General features: G+C 42.9%; 6 non-coding genes across 6 annotated transcripts; all 6 read left to right on the top strand.

The window, feature by feature from the left end:
• Nucleotides 1-972: 972 nt before the first annotated feature.
• Nucleotides 973-1,054, top strand: trnal-aag (transfer RNA leucine (anticodon AAG)). Its single transcript has one exon. It is a non-coding gene; the product is annotated as a tRNA-Leu (tRNA).
• A 1,878-nt stretch (nucleotides 1,055-2,932) lies between these two features.
• On the top strand, nucleotides 2,933-3,014 carry trnal-uaa (transfer RNA leucine (anticodon UAA)). Its single transcript has one exon. It is a non-coding gene; the product is annotated as a tRNA-Leu (tRNA).
• A 1,800-nt stretch (nucleotides 3,015-4,814) lies between these two features.
• trnal-aag (transfer RNA leucine (anticodon AAG)) lies at nucleotides 4,815-4,896 on the top strand. The gene has a single exon. It is a non-coding gene; the product is annotated as a tRNA-Leu (tRNA).
• Nucleotides 4,897-6,431: 1,535 nt separating this feature from the next.
• Nucleotides 6,432-6,513, top strand: trnal-uaa (transfer RNA leucine (anticodon UAA)). The gene has a single exon. It is a non-coding gene; the product is annotated as a tRNA-Leu (tRNA).
• A 3,739-nt stretch (nucleotides 6,514-10,252) lies between these two features.
• On the top strand, nucleotides 10,253-10,334 carry trnal-uag (transfer RNA leucine (anticodon UAG)). Its single transcript has one exon. It is a non-coding gene; the product is annotated as a tRNA-Leu (tRNA).
• A 1,108-nt stretch (nucleotides 10,335-11,442) lies between these two features.
• Nucleotides 11,443-11,524, top strand: trnal-aag (transfer RNA leucine (anticodon AAG)). The gene has a single exon. It is a non-coding gene; the product is annotated as a tRNA-Leu (tRNA).
• Nucleotides 11,525-12,280: the final 756 nt, after the last annotated feature.

The raw sequence follows: 12,280 nt of genomic DNA, 5'->3' as shown, positions 1-12,280 counted from the left end.
ATTTAAAGTTTTTGATTCAAACATACCAAAGTAGAAGAAGAGGAGGACGAAAGTGTGTCCATAAGAACAGAGAGAAGAGGAACGCCAAGACTATAGGACTGGGAGTAGGGACGTTGAATGTTCGTTGAATGACGTTGAAGAGGACAAAGACAGAGCAGAAGACGAAATGGTGGGAGCTGAAAAAGAAAGAGTGTTGCATGACTTTAAGGAAGGAGCTAAGACAGGCTCTGGGTGGTCAGGAGGTGCTTCCAGATGACTGGACAACTACAACTAATGTTATCAAGGAGACAGGTAGGACAGTACTTGGTGTGTCATCTGGAAGGAAAGTAGATAAGGAGACTTGGTGGTGGAATGAGGAGGTACAGGAGTGTATACAGAGAAAGAGGTTAGATAAAAAGAAGTGGGAAACTGAGAGGACTGAGGAGAGTAGACAGCATACCGTGAAGTTAGAGGTCGCAAAGGCCAAACAAGGGGCTTATGATGACTTGTATGCTAGGTTGGACAGTAATGAGGGAGAGACTGATCTATACAGGTTGGCAAGACAGAGAGACAGAGATGGGAAGGACGTGCAGCAGGTTAGGGTGATTAAGGATAGGGATGGAAGTCTATTGACAGGTGCCAGTAGTGTGATGGGGAGATGGAAAAGGTACTTTGAAGAGTTGATGAAAGTGGAAAATGAGAGAGAACAAAGACTAGATGAGGTGACTGTTGTGGACCAGGAAGTAGCAAAGATCAGTCAGGATGAAGTGAGGAGGGCATTGAAGAGGATGAGGAGTGGAAAGGCAGTCGGTCCTGATGATAAACCTGTGGAGGTATGGAAGTGTCTAGGAGAGGTGGCAGTAGAGTTTCTGACTGGGTTGTTCAACAGGATCTTAGATAGTGAGAAGATGCCTGAGGAACCTCACAGTGATGATGTTACATACGAGTTATCGGGCGTCTTGTGTCCCGTCCCCCCCGAGGTATTTACATGGAGGTAGCGTGGCCGAGCGGTCTAAGGCGCTGGATTAAGGCTCCAGTCTCTCCGGAGGCGTGGGTTCAAATCCCACCGCTGCCAAGCTTTTCAGTTCAAGAAGCTGCTGAGTCGTGCAGGAGGAGAAAAGGTCGTAGGTTGTCTTTTCTGAACACATTTTACCTGAGAAAACATGCTGCGCCTGAAATTGACGTGTTTTAAAGGTATTAGTTGTCTTGCTAAAGCTAAGCTAACCAGCCCTTCTGTCACCGAGACACTGGATTTAGGTACACTAGCAGGTAGCTTGGCTGAGTGGTCTACGTTGCTTGATTTAGGGTCCAGCCTCTCTGTAGGCATGGGTTCAGATCCCACTGCTGGCAAGTAGTGTTTTATCTCAAAGAAGTCAATAAACGATGAGATAAAGATGTTCACTCTGAGAATGATTAATGGTTCTGACCCCATCTGTTTTCACCACTGAAGTTCGTACATCTCAAATTTAATGTTTGGTTCAAACATACCAAAACATTTTGACAATTTTGTTCAACTTCAAAATAAAATGAAATAAAAATAAAATGTTTCAAAACATTCATCTTCCAACCCGCTTAATCCGCTGACGCAGGTCACGGGGTAGCCAGTGCCTATCCTGGCAGTCTCAGGGTGTGAGGCAGGGGACACTCCGGGCACGACGCCAGTGTACCGCGGAGCCACATAGAAACAAACAACCACTCACACACACACTCACTCCTATGGTCAATTTGGGACCAGACAATCAACCTGAAGCGCATGCTTTTTGGAGGTGGGAGGAAGCCGGAGAACCCGGAGAGAACCCACGCAGACACGGGGAGAGCATGCGAACTCCGCACAGAGCGGGACTGGAACCCGGGTCCACCGTGTTGTGAGGCAGCTAACCACTGCGCCACCATGCCGCCCTGTTTTAAACATGTCTTAGAGTTTTTTAAAAAAACTACTTACAACGTGTTTTAAAAAAAACTCCTTAAATTCTGTTTGAAAGATCCATATATGTGTGTTAAAATTGTTTTCAAACATGTTAACTATTTAAAACGAACAAAAAACTCATTAAAATGTGTCTAAAATGTGTTTAAAAACTCCTAAATTCACGTTAAAAATGCCTTAAATGTGTTAAATAACCTCAAAATGTGTTAAAAATTCCTGAAATTGTGTTAAATACAATATGCATGTTAAAAACTTCTGAAATTGTGTCAAAAACTCCTGAAAACATGTTAAAAACGCCTCAAACTGTCTGAAATATACCTTAAAATGTGCTAAAAACTCCTAAAATTGTGTCAAAAACTCCTGAAAACATGTTAAAAATGCCTTAAACGTGTTAAATAACCTCAAAATGTGCTAAAAACTCCTAAAATTGTGTCAAAAACTCCTGAAAACATGTTAAAAACGCCTCAAACTGTCTGAAATATACCTTAAAATGTGCTAAAAACTCCTAAAATTGTGTCAAAATCTCCTGAAAACATGTTCAAAACAAACCAAAACATATTGAAAACTATTACACATGCAAAGCACTGAAAATGTGTTAAAAATTCCTATACTACACATTGAAAACTCCTGAAAACAGTTAAAAACACCTTAAAACTGTCATTTCAACACTGATAAACGCGTTTTACGCAGACATCAGTCGGTGTTCGACCTCACCTCACAGTGATGTTACATATGAGTTATCGGGCGTGTCGTCTCCCGTTTCCCCTGAAGTGTTTACATGGAGGTAGTGTGTCCGAGCGGTCTAAGGCGCTGGATTAAGGCTCCAGTCTCTCCAGAGGCGTTGGTTTTGAATCCCACCACTGCAAAGCCTTTCAGTCCAAGATCACAGATTTCTTTTCCTGAAGACGTTTTTCCCAAGAGAAGAACCTGCATCTGTGATTAACGTGTTTTAAAGGATTTAGACGTTTGGCTAAAGCTAAGCTAACCAGACCTTGTGTCACTGAGACTCTGGACTTACATAAACTAGCAGGTAGCGTGGCCGAGTGGTCTAAGGCGCTGGATTTAAGCTCCAGTCTCTCTGGAGGCGTGGGTTCAAATCCCACCGCTACCATTTGTGGTTTTATCTCAAAGAAGTAAATGAAAGATTGGAGAAATATGTTCATTCTAACCTGAGACTGATTAATGGTTCTGACCCCATCTGGTTTCACCACTCAAATTCTTACATCTCAAATTTAAAGTTTTTGATTCAAACATACCAAAGTAGAAGAAGATGGGGAGGAAAGTGTGTCCGTAAGAACAGAGAGAAGAGGAACGCCAAGAGTATAGGACTGGGAGTAGGGACGTTGAATGTTGGAACTATGGCAGGAAAAGGTAGAGAGTTGGTTGACATGATGCAGAGGAGGACGGCAGACATACTGTGTGTCCAGGAGACCAGGTGGAAAGCTAGCAAGGCAAGAAGTTTAGGAGCAGTGTACAACTTGATTTATCATGGTGTAGATAGGAAAAGAAATGGAGTAGGAGGTATCTTGAAGGAGGAGTTTGTTAGGAATGTCCTGGAGGTAAAAAAGAGTGTCAGATAGAGTGATGAGTCTGAAGCGAGAGATAGAAGGTGTGATGTTCAATGTTGTTGGTGGGTATGCTCCACAGGTAGGATGTGAGGTGGAGAAGGAGAAATTCTGGTTGGACTTTGATGAAGTGATGCAGAGCATACCTAGAAATTAGAGAGTTGTCATTGGTGCAGACTTCAGTGGACATGTTGGTGCAGGAAACAGAGGTGATGATGGGCAGGTTTGGTTTCCAGGAGTGGAACGCAGAAGGACAGATGGTAGTTGACTTTGTGAAAAGAATGGAAATGGCTATTGTGAATACTTTCTTCCAGAATAGGCAGGAACATAGAGAGACCTATAAGAGTGGTGGGAGGAGCACACAGGTAGACTACATCTGATGTAGACGGTGTAATCTGAAGGAGATCAGTGATTGTAAAATCGTGGTAGGCGATAGTGTAGCCAAACAGCATGGATGGTGGTGTGTAGGATGGCTCTGGTGATGAGGAAGATGAAGAGGACAAAGACAGAGCAGAGGATGAAATGGTGAAAGCTGAAAAGGGAAGAGTGTTGCATGACTTTTAGTAAGGAGTTCAGACAGGCTCTGGGTGGTCAGGAGGTGCTTCCAGATGACTGGACAACTACAGCTAATGTGATCAGGGAGACAGGTAGGAGAGTACTTGATGTGTCATCTGGAAGGAAAGTAGATAAGGAGACTTGGTGGTGGAATGAGGAGGTACAGGAGTGTATACAGAGAAAGAGGTTAGCTAAGAAGAAGTGGGACACTGAGAGGACTGAGGAGAGTAGACAGGAGTACAGGGAGATGCAGCGTACCGTGAAGGTAGAGGTCGCAAAGGCCAAACAAGGGGCTTATGATGACTTGTATGCTAGGTTGGACAGTAAAGAGGGAGAGACTGATCTATACCAGTTGGCAAGACAGAGAGACAGAGATGGGAAGGACGTGCAGCAGGTTAGGGTGATTAAGGATAGGGATGGAAGTCTATTGACAGGTGCCAGTAGTGTGATGGGGAGATGGAAAAGGTACTTTGAAGAGTTGATGAAAGTGGAAAATGAGAGAGAACAAAGACTAGATGAGGTGACTGTTGTGGACCAGGAAGTAGCAAAGATCAGTCAGGATGAAGTGAGGAGGGCATTGAAGAGGATGAGGAGTGGAAAGGCAGTCGGTCCTGATGATAAACCTGTGGAGGTATGGAAGTGTCTAGGAGAGGTGGCAGTAGAGTTTCTGACTGGGTTGTTCAACAGGATCTTAGATAGTGAGAAGATGCCTGAGGAACCTCACAGTGATGATGTTACATACGAGTTATCGGGCGTCTTGTGTCCCGTCCCCCCCGAGGTATTTACATGGAGGTAGCGTGGCCGAGCGGTCTAAGGCGCTGGATTAAGGCTCCAGTCTCTCCGGGGGCGTGGGTTCAAATCCCACCGCTGCCAAGCTTTTCAGTTCAAGAAGCTGCTGAGTCGTGCAGGAGGAGAAAAGGTCGTAGGCTGTCTTTTCTGAACACATTTTACCTGAGAAAACATGCTGCGCCTGAAATTGACGTGTTTTAAAGGTATTAGTTGTCTTGCTAAAGCTAAGCTAACCAGCCCTTCTGTCACCGAGACACTGGATTTAGGTACACTAGCAGGTAGCTTGGCTGAGTGGTCTACGTTGCTTGATTTAGGGTCCAGCCTCTCTGTAGGCATGGGTTCAGATCCCACTGCTGGCAAGTAGTGTTTTATCTCAAAGAAGTCAATAAAAGATGAGATAAAGATGTTCACTCTGAGAATGATTAATGGTTCTGACCCCATCTGTTTTCACCACTGAAGTTCGTACATCTCAAATTTAATGTTTGGTTCAAACATACCAAAACATTTTGACAATTTTGTTCAACTCCAAAATAAAATGAAATAAAAATAAAATGTTTCAAAACATGTTTTAAACATGTCTTAGAGTTTTTAAAAAAAAAACTACTTACAACATGTTTTTAAAAAAACTCCTTGAATTCAGTTTGAAAGATCCATATATGTGTGTTAAAATTGTTTTCAAACATGTTAACTATTTAAAACGAACAAAAAACTCATTAAAATGTGTCTAAAATGTGTTTAAAAACTCCTAAATTCACGTTAAAAATGCCTTAAATGTGTTAAATAACCTCAAAATGTGTTAAAAATTCCTGAAATTGTGTTAAATACAATATGCATGTTAAAAACTTCTGAAATTGTGTCAAAAACTCCTGAAAACATGTTAAAAACGCCTCAAACTGTCTGAAATATACCTTAAAATGTGCTAAAAACTCCTAAAATTGTGTCAAAAACTCCTGAAAACATGTTAAAAATGCCTTAAACGTGTTAAATAACCTCAAAATGTGCTAAAAACTCCTAAAATTGTGTCAAAAACTCCTGAAAACATGTTAAAAACGCCTCAAACTGTCTGAAATATACCTTAAAATGTGCTAAAAACTCCTAAAATTGTGTCAAAATCTCCTGAAAACATGTTCAAAACAAACCAAAACATATTGAAAACTATTACACATGCAAAGCACTGAAAATGTGTTAAAAATTCCTATACTACACATTGAAAACTCCTGAAAACAGTTAAAAACACCTTAAAACTGTCATTTCAACACTGATAAACGCGTTTTACGCAGACATCAGTCGGTGTTCGACCTCACCTCACAGTGATGTTACATATGAGTTATCGGGCGTGTCGTCTCCCGTTTCCCCTGAAGTGTTTACATGGAGGTAGTGTGTCCGAGCGGTCTAAGGCGCTGGATTAAGGCTCCAGTCTCTCCAGAGGCGTTGGTTTTGAATCCCACCACTGCAAAGCTTTTCAGTCCAAGATCACAGATTTCTTTTCCTGAAGACGTTTTGCCCAAGAGAAGAACCTGCATCTGTGATTAACGTGTTTTAAAGGATTTAGACGTTTGGCTAAAGCTAAGCTAACCAGACCTTGTGTCACTGAGACTCTGGACTTACATAAACTAGCAGGTAGCGTGGCCGAGTGGTCTAAGGCGCTGGATTTAAGCTCCAGTCTCTCTGGAGGCGTGGGTTCAAATCCCACCGCTACCATTTGTGGTTTTATCTCAAAGAAGTAAATGAAAGATTGGAGAAATATGTTCATTCTAACCTGAGACTGATTAATGGTTCTGACCCCATCTGGTTTCACCACTCAAATTCTTACATCTCAAATTTAAAGTTTTTGATTCAAACATACCAAAGTAGAAGAAGATGGGGAGGAAAGTGTGTCCGTAAGAACAGAGAGAAGAGGAACGCCAAGAGTATAGGACTGTGAGTAGGGACGTTGAATGTTGGAACTATGGCAGGAAAAGGTAGAGAGTTGGTTGACATGATGCAGAGGAGGACGGCAGACATACTGTGTGTCCAGGAGACCAGGTGGAAAGCTAGCAAGGCAAGAAGTTTAGGAGCAGTGTACAACTTGATTTATCATGGTGTAGATAGGAAAAGAAATGGAGTAGGAGTTATCTTGAAGGAGGAGTTTGTTAGGAATGTCCTGGAGGTAAAAAAGAGTGTCAGATAGAGTGATGAGTCTGAAGCGAGAGATAGAAGGTGTGATGGTCAATGTTGTTGGTGGGTATGCTCCACAGGTAGGATGTGAGGTGGAGAAGGAGAAATTCTGGTTGGACTTTGATGAAGTGATGCAGAGCATACCTAGAAATTAGAGAGTTGTCATTGGAATAAGCAGCTTTGGAATAACTTTCCACTGTTATGCGGATGACACACAACTTTACATGCCCATAAAAGCAGATGATCGATCTGAATTGAGTAAACTAGAGGCCTGTCTTTCTGCTGTGAATAGTTGGATGTCCAGTAATTTCCTGCTCCTAAACCCAGACAAAACTGAAATGTTAATCATTGGCCCTGCACGACATAGAAACCATTTTCAAAACCTAAAAATATCTGTAGATAACTGTCTTATAACCCATAGTTCAACAGTCAAGAACCTAGGAGTAACGTTAGATTCGACTCTTGCCTTTGACAAGCATATTAAAGAGGTGACAAAGATCGCCTTCTTTCATCTACGTAATATTTCCAAAATTAGGTCCTCTTTAGCCATGGCTGATGCAGAAATTTTGATTCATGCCTTTGTGTCCTCTAGACTTGACTATTGTAATGTTCTGTTATCAGGGTTGCCTCGGTCTAGAACTAGGGGCCTTCAGATGGTTCAGAACACAGCAGCAAGAATATTAACTAAAACTAGGAAATTTGACCATATCACCCCAGTTGCATTACACTGGCTCCCGATTCATGTTAGATCCGATTTTAAGGTACTCTTATTAACATACAAAAGCCTTAATGGGCTTGCTCCAACCTATCTGTCTTATCTTGTTAAACCTTATACGCCGACTAGGGCTCTCCGCTCTCAGAATACTGGTCTCTTCTGTGTTCCTAGATTTAAAAAGAAGTCAGCTGGCCAGAGGGCCTTCTCCTATCGTGCCCCTTTCTTGTGGAATAACCTCCCTATAAATATTAGACAGTCTGAATCTGTAAATGTCTTTAAATCTAGACTCAAAACATATCTGTTCGACCTAACATATAAGTAATATCGGGGATGGCGGTCTCAATGTTTAGGTTTAGCCTAGTCCTGCCGACGAGTTATAGGATTTCTTAGTTAGGCCCCTGCCTCCCATTAATTCTCTGCTATTCTGGTCCCTCTAGCACCACTCTCGCCCTGTTCTCTCTGTCTCTCTCCCTTCTTCTGCTGTTCTCTCTCACAGGCCTTTGTGTGGTGGTTCATCGGCAATCGGCTACCTCTGTCTGTCCCCTAATGTGATCAGGGAGACAGGTAGGAGAGTACTTGGTGTGTCATCTGGAAGGAAAGTAGATAAGGAGACTTGGTGGTGGAATGAGGAAGTACAGGAGTGTATACAGAGAAAGAGGTTAGCTAAGAAGAAGTGGGACACTGAGAGGACTGAGGAGAGTAGACAGGAGTACAGGGAGATGCAGCGTAAGGTGAAGGTAGAGGGAGCAAATGCCAAACAAGAAGCTTATGATGACTTGTATGCTAGGTTGGACAGTAAGGAGGGAGAGACTGATCTATACAGGTTTGCAAGACAGAGAGATAGAGATGGGAAGGACGTGCAGCAGGTTAGGGTGATTAAGGATAGGGATGGAAGTCTATTGACAGGTGCCAGTAGTGTGATGGGAAGATGGAAAAGGTACTTTGAAGAGTTGATGAACATGGAAAATGAGAGAGAACAAAGACTAGAAGAGGTGACTGTTGTGGACCAGGATGTAGCAAAGATTAGTCAGGATGAAGTGAGGAGGGCATTGAAGAGGATGAAGAGTGGAAAGGCAGTCGGTCCTCATGATATACCTGTAGAGGTATGGAAGTGTCTAGGAGAGGTGGCAGTAGAGTTTCTGACTGGGTTGTTCAACAGGATCTTAGATAGTGAGAAGATGCCTGAGGAATGGAGGAGAAGTGTGCTGGTGCCCATTTTTAAGAACAAGGGAGATGTGCAGAGTTGTGGCAACTACAGAGGAGTAAAGCTGATGAGCCATACAATGAAGTTATGGGAAAGAGTAGTGGAAGCTAGACTAAGGACAGAAATGAATATTTGTGATCAGCAGTATGGTTTCATGCCAAAACAGAGTACTACAGATGCAGTATTTGCTTTGAGGATGTTGATAGAGAAGTACAGAGAAGGCCAGAGGGAGCTGCATTGTGTTTTTGTAGATCTGGAGAAAGCTGATGACAGGGTGCCCAGAGAGGAACTGTGGTATTGTATGAGGAAGTCTGGAGTGGCAGAGAAGTATGTTAGAGCGGTGCAGGACATGTATGAGGACTGTAAGACAGTGGTGAGGTGTGTGTAGGTGTGACAGAGGAGTTCAAGGTGGAGGTGGGACTGCATCAGGGATCAGCTCTGAGCCCCTTCTTGTTCGCTATGGTGATGGACAGGCTGACAGACGAGGTCAGACAGGAATCTCCATGGACTATGATGTTTGTAGATGACATTGTGATCTGCGGTGAGAGCAGGGAACAGGTGGAGGAGAAGCTAGAGAGGTGGAGGTTTGTCCTGGAAAGGAGAGGAATGAAGGTTAGCCGCAGTAAGACAGAGTACATGTGTGTGAGTGAGAGGGACCCAAGTGGAAGAGTGAGGTTAGAGGGAGAAGAGATCAAGAAGGTGGAGGATTTTAAGTACTTATGCTCAACAGTCCAGAGCAATGGAGAGTGTGGAAAAGAGGTGAAGAAGCGTGTACAGGCAGGATGGAACGGGTGGAGAAAAGTGTCAGGTGTGATGTGTGATAGAGTTTCAGCTAAAATGAAAGGAAAGGTGTACAAAACTGTGGTGAGACCAGCGATGTTGTTTGGTCTAGAGACAGTGTCACTGAAGAAAAGACAGGAGACAGAGCTGGAGGTAGCAGAGATGAAGATGCTGAGGTTCTCTCTGGGAGTGACCAGGAAGGATAGGATCAGGAATGAGTACATCAGAGGGACAGCACATGTTCGAGGTTTTGGAGATAAAGTCAGAGAGGCCAGACTGAGATGGTTTGGACATGTCCAGAGGAGAGATAGTGAATATATTGGTAGAAGGATGCTGAGTTTTGAACTGCCAGGCAGGAGGCCTAGAGGAAGACCAAAGAGGAGGTTTATGGATGTAGTGAAGGAGGACATGAAGGTAGTTGGTGTGAGAGAAGAGGATTCAAAGGACAGGGCTAGATGGAGGAAATTGATTCGCTGTGGCGACCCCTGAAGGGAAAAGCGGAAAGGAAAAGAAGAAGACGTGTGGCTAAAGCTAAGCTAACCAGACCTTGTGTGAATGAGACTCTGGACTTAAATAAACTAGCAGGTAGCGTGGCCGAGTGGTCTAAGGCGCTGGATTTAGGCTCCAGTCTCTCTGGAGGCGTGGGTTCAAATCCCACCGCTGCCATTTGTAGTTTTATCTCAAAGAAGTAAATACAAGATTGGAGAAATATGTTCACTCTAACCTGAGACTGATTAATGGTTCTGACCCCATCTGGTTTCACACCTCAAATTCTTACATCTCAAATTTTAAGTTTTTGATTCAAACATACCAAAGTAGAAGAAGAGGAGGAGGAAAGTGTGTCCGTAAGAACAGAGAGAAGAGGAACGCCAAGAGTATAGGAATGGGAGTAGGGACGTTGAATGTTCGTTGAATGAAGCTGAAGAGGACAAAGACAGAGCAGAGGATGAAATGGTGAAAGCTGAAAAGGGAAGAGTGTTGCATGACTTTTAGGAAGGAGTTAAGACAGGCTCTGGGTGGTCAGGAGATGCTTCCAGATGACTGGACAACTACAGCTAATGTAATCAAGGAGACAGGTAGGAGAGTACTTGGTGTGTCATCTGGAAGGAAAGTAGATAAGGAGACTTGGTGGTGGAATGAGGAGGTACAGGAGTGTATACAGAGAAAGAGGTTAGCTAAAAAGAAGTGGGACACTGAGAGGACTGAGGAGAGTAGACAGGAGTACAGGGAGATGCAGCATACAGTGAAGGTAGAGTTCGCAAAGGCCAAACAAGGGGCTTATGATGACTTGTATGCTAGGTTGGACAGTAAGGAGGGAGAGACTGATCTATACCAGTTGGCAAGACAGAGAGACAGAGATGGGAAGGACGTGCAGCAGGTTAGGGTGATTAAGGATAGGGATGGAAGTCTATTGACAGGTGCCAGTAGTGTGATGGGAAGATGGAAAAGGTACTTTGAAGAGTTGATGAACGTGGAAAATGAGAGAGAACAAAGACTAGATGAGGTGACTGTTGTGGACCAGGAAGTAGCAAAGATTAGTCAGGATGAAGTGAGGAGGGCATTGAAGAGGATGAAGAGTGGAAAGGCAGTCGGTCCTGATGATAAACCTGTGGATGTATGGAAGTGTCTAGGAGAGGTGGCAGTAGAGTTCCTGACTGGGTTGTTCAACAAGATCTTAGATAGTGAGAAGATGCCTGAGGAACCTCACAGTGATGATGTTACATACAAGTTATGGGGCGCCTGCTGTCGTGTCCCCCCCAGGTGTTTACATGGAGGTAGCGTGGCCGAGCGGTCTAAGGCGCTGGATTAAGGCTCCAGTCTCTCTGGGGGCGTGGGTTCGAATCCCACCGCTGCCAAGCTTTTCAGTTCAAGAAACTGCGAGTAGTGCAGAAGGAGAGAAGATCGTAGGCTGTCTTTGCTGGACACATTTTACCTGAGAAAACATGCTGTATCTGAAATTGACGTGTTTTAAAGGGATTAGATGTGTTGCCAAAGCTAAGCTAACCAGACCATCTGTCACTCAGACTCTGGACCCAAGTATGCAAGCAGCTAGCATGTCCGAATGGTCTAAGATGCTACATTTAGGCTCCAGTCTGTCTGGAGGCTTGGGTTCAAATCCAACTGCTGCCATTTGTGGTTTTATCTCAAAGAAGTAAATAAAGGATTAGATAAAGATGTTCACTCCAACCTGAGAATGATTAATGGTCCTGACCCCATCTGTTTTCACCACTGAAATTCTTACATCTCAAAATGTAATGTTTGGTTCAAACACCCCAAAATATTGTGAAAATATTTTCACCTCTAAAATAAAATGAAATAAAAATAAAATAAAACGTTTTCAAAACTCTAAAATATGTTTTAGAGTTTTAAAAAAAATTCTTAAAATATGTTTAAAAAAACTCCTTAAATTGTGTTTAAAACCTCCTAAGAAATGTGTTAAAATTGCTTTAAAAAATGTTAAAAACTCTTTGAAACGTGCTAAAAGCTAAACTGTGTGAAAAGCTCCTGAAAACATTTTGAAAATGACATCTACTGTACTACTACAACAATAATAATACTATGCTACTATACTTCAATACTATAATAATAATAAAGTAAAATAGAATTTCTAT

The sequence above is a fragment of the Antennarius striatus genome, chromosome 23, assembly GCF_040054535.1.
Source record: "Antennarius striatus isolate MH-2024 chromosome 23, ASM4005453v1, whole genome shotgun sequence".
NCBI classification, from domain to species: domain Eukaryota; kingdom Metazoa; phylum Chordata; class Actinopteri; order Lophiiformes; family Antennariidae; genus Antennarius; species Antennarius striatus.
This window is presented reverse-complemented; position numbering and strand designations above follow the sequence as displayed.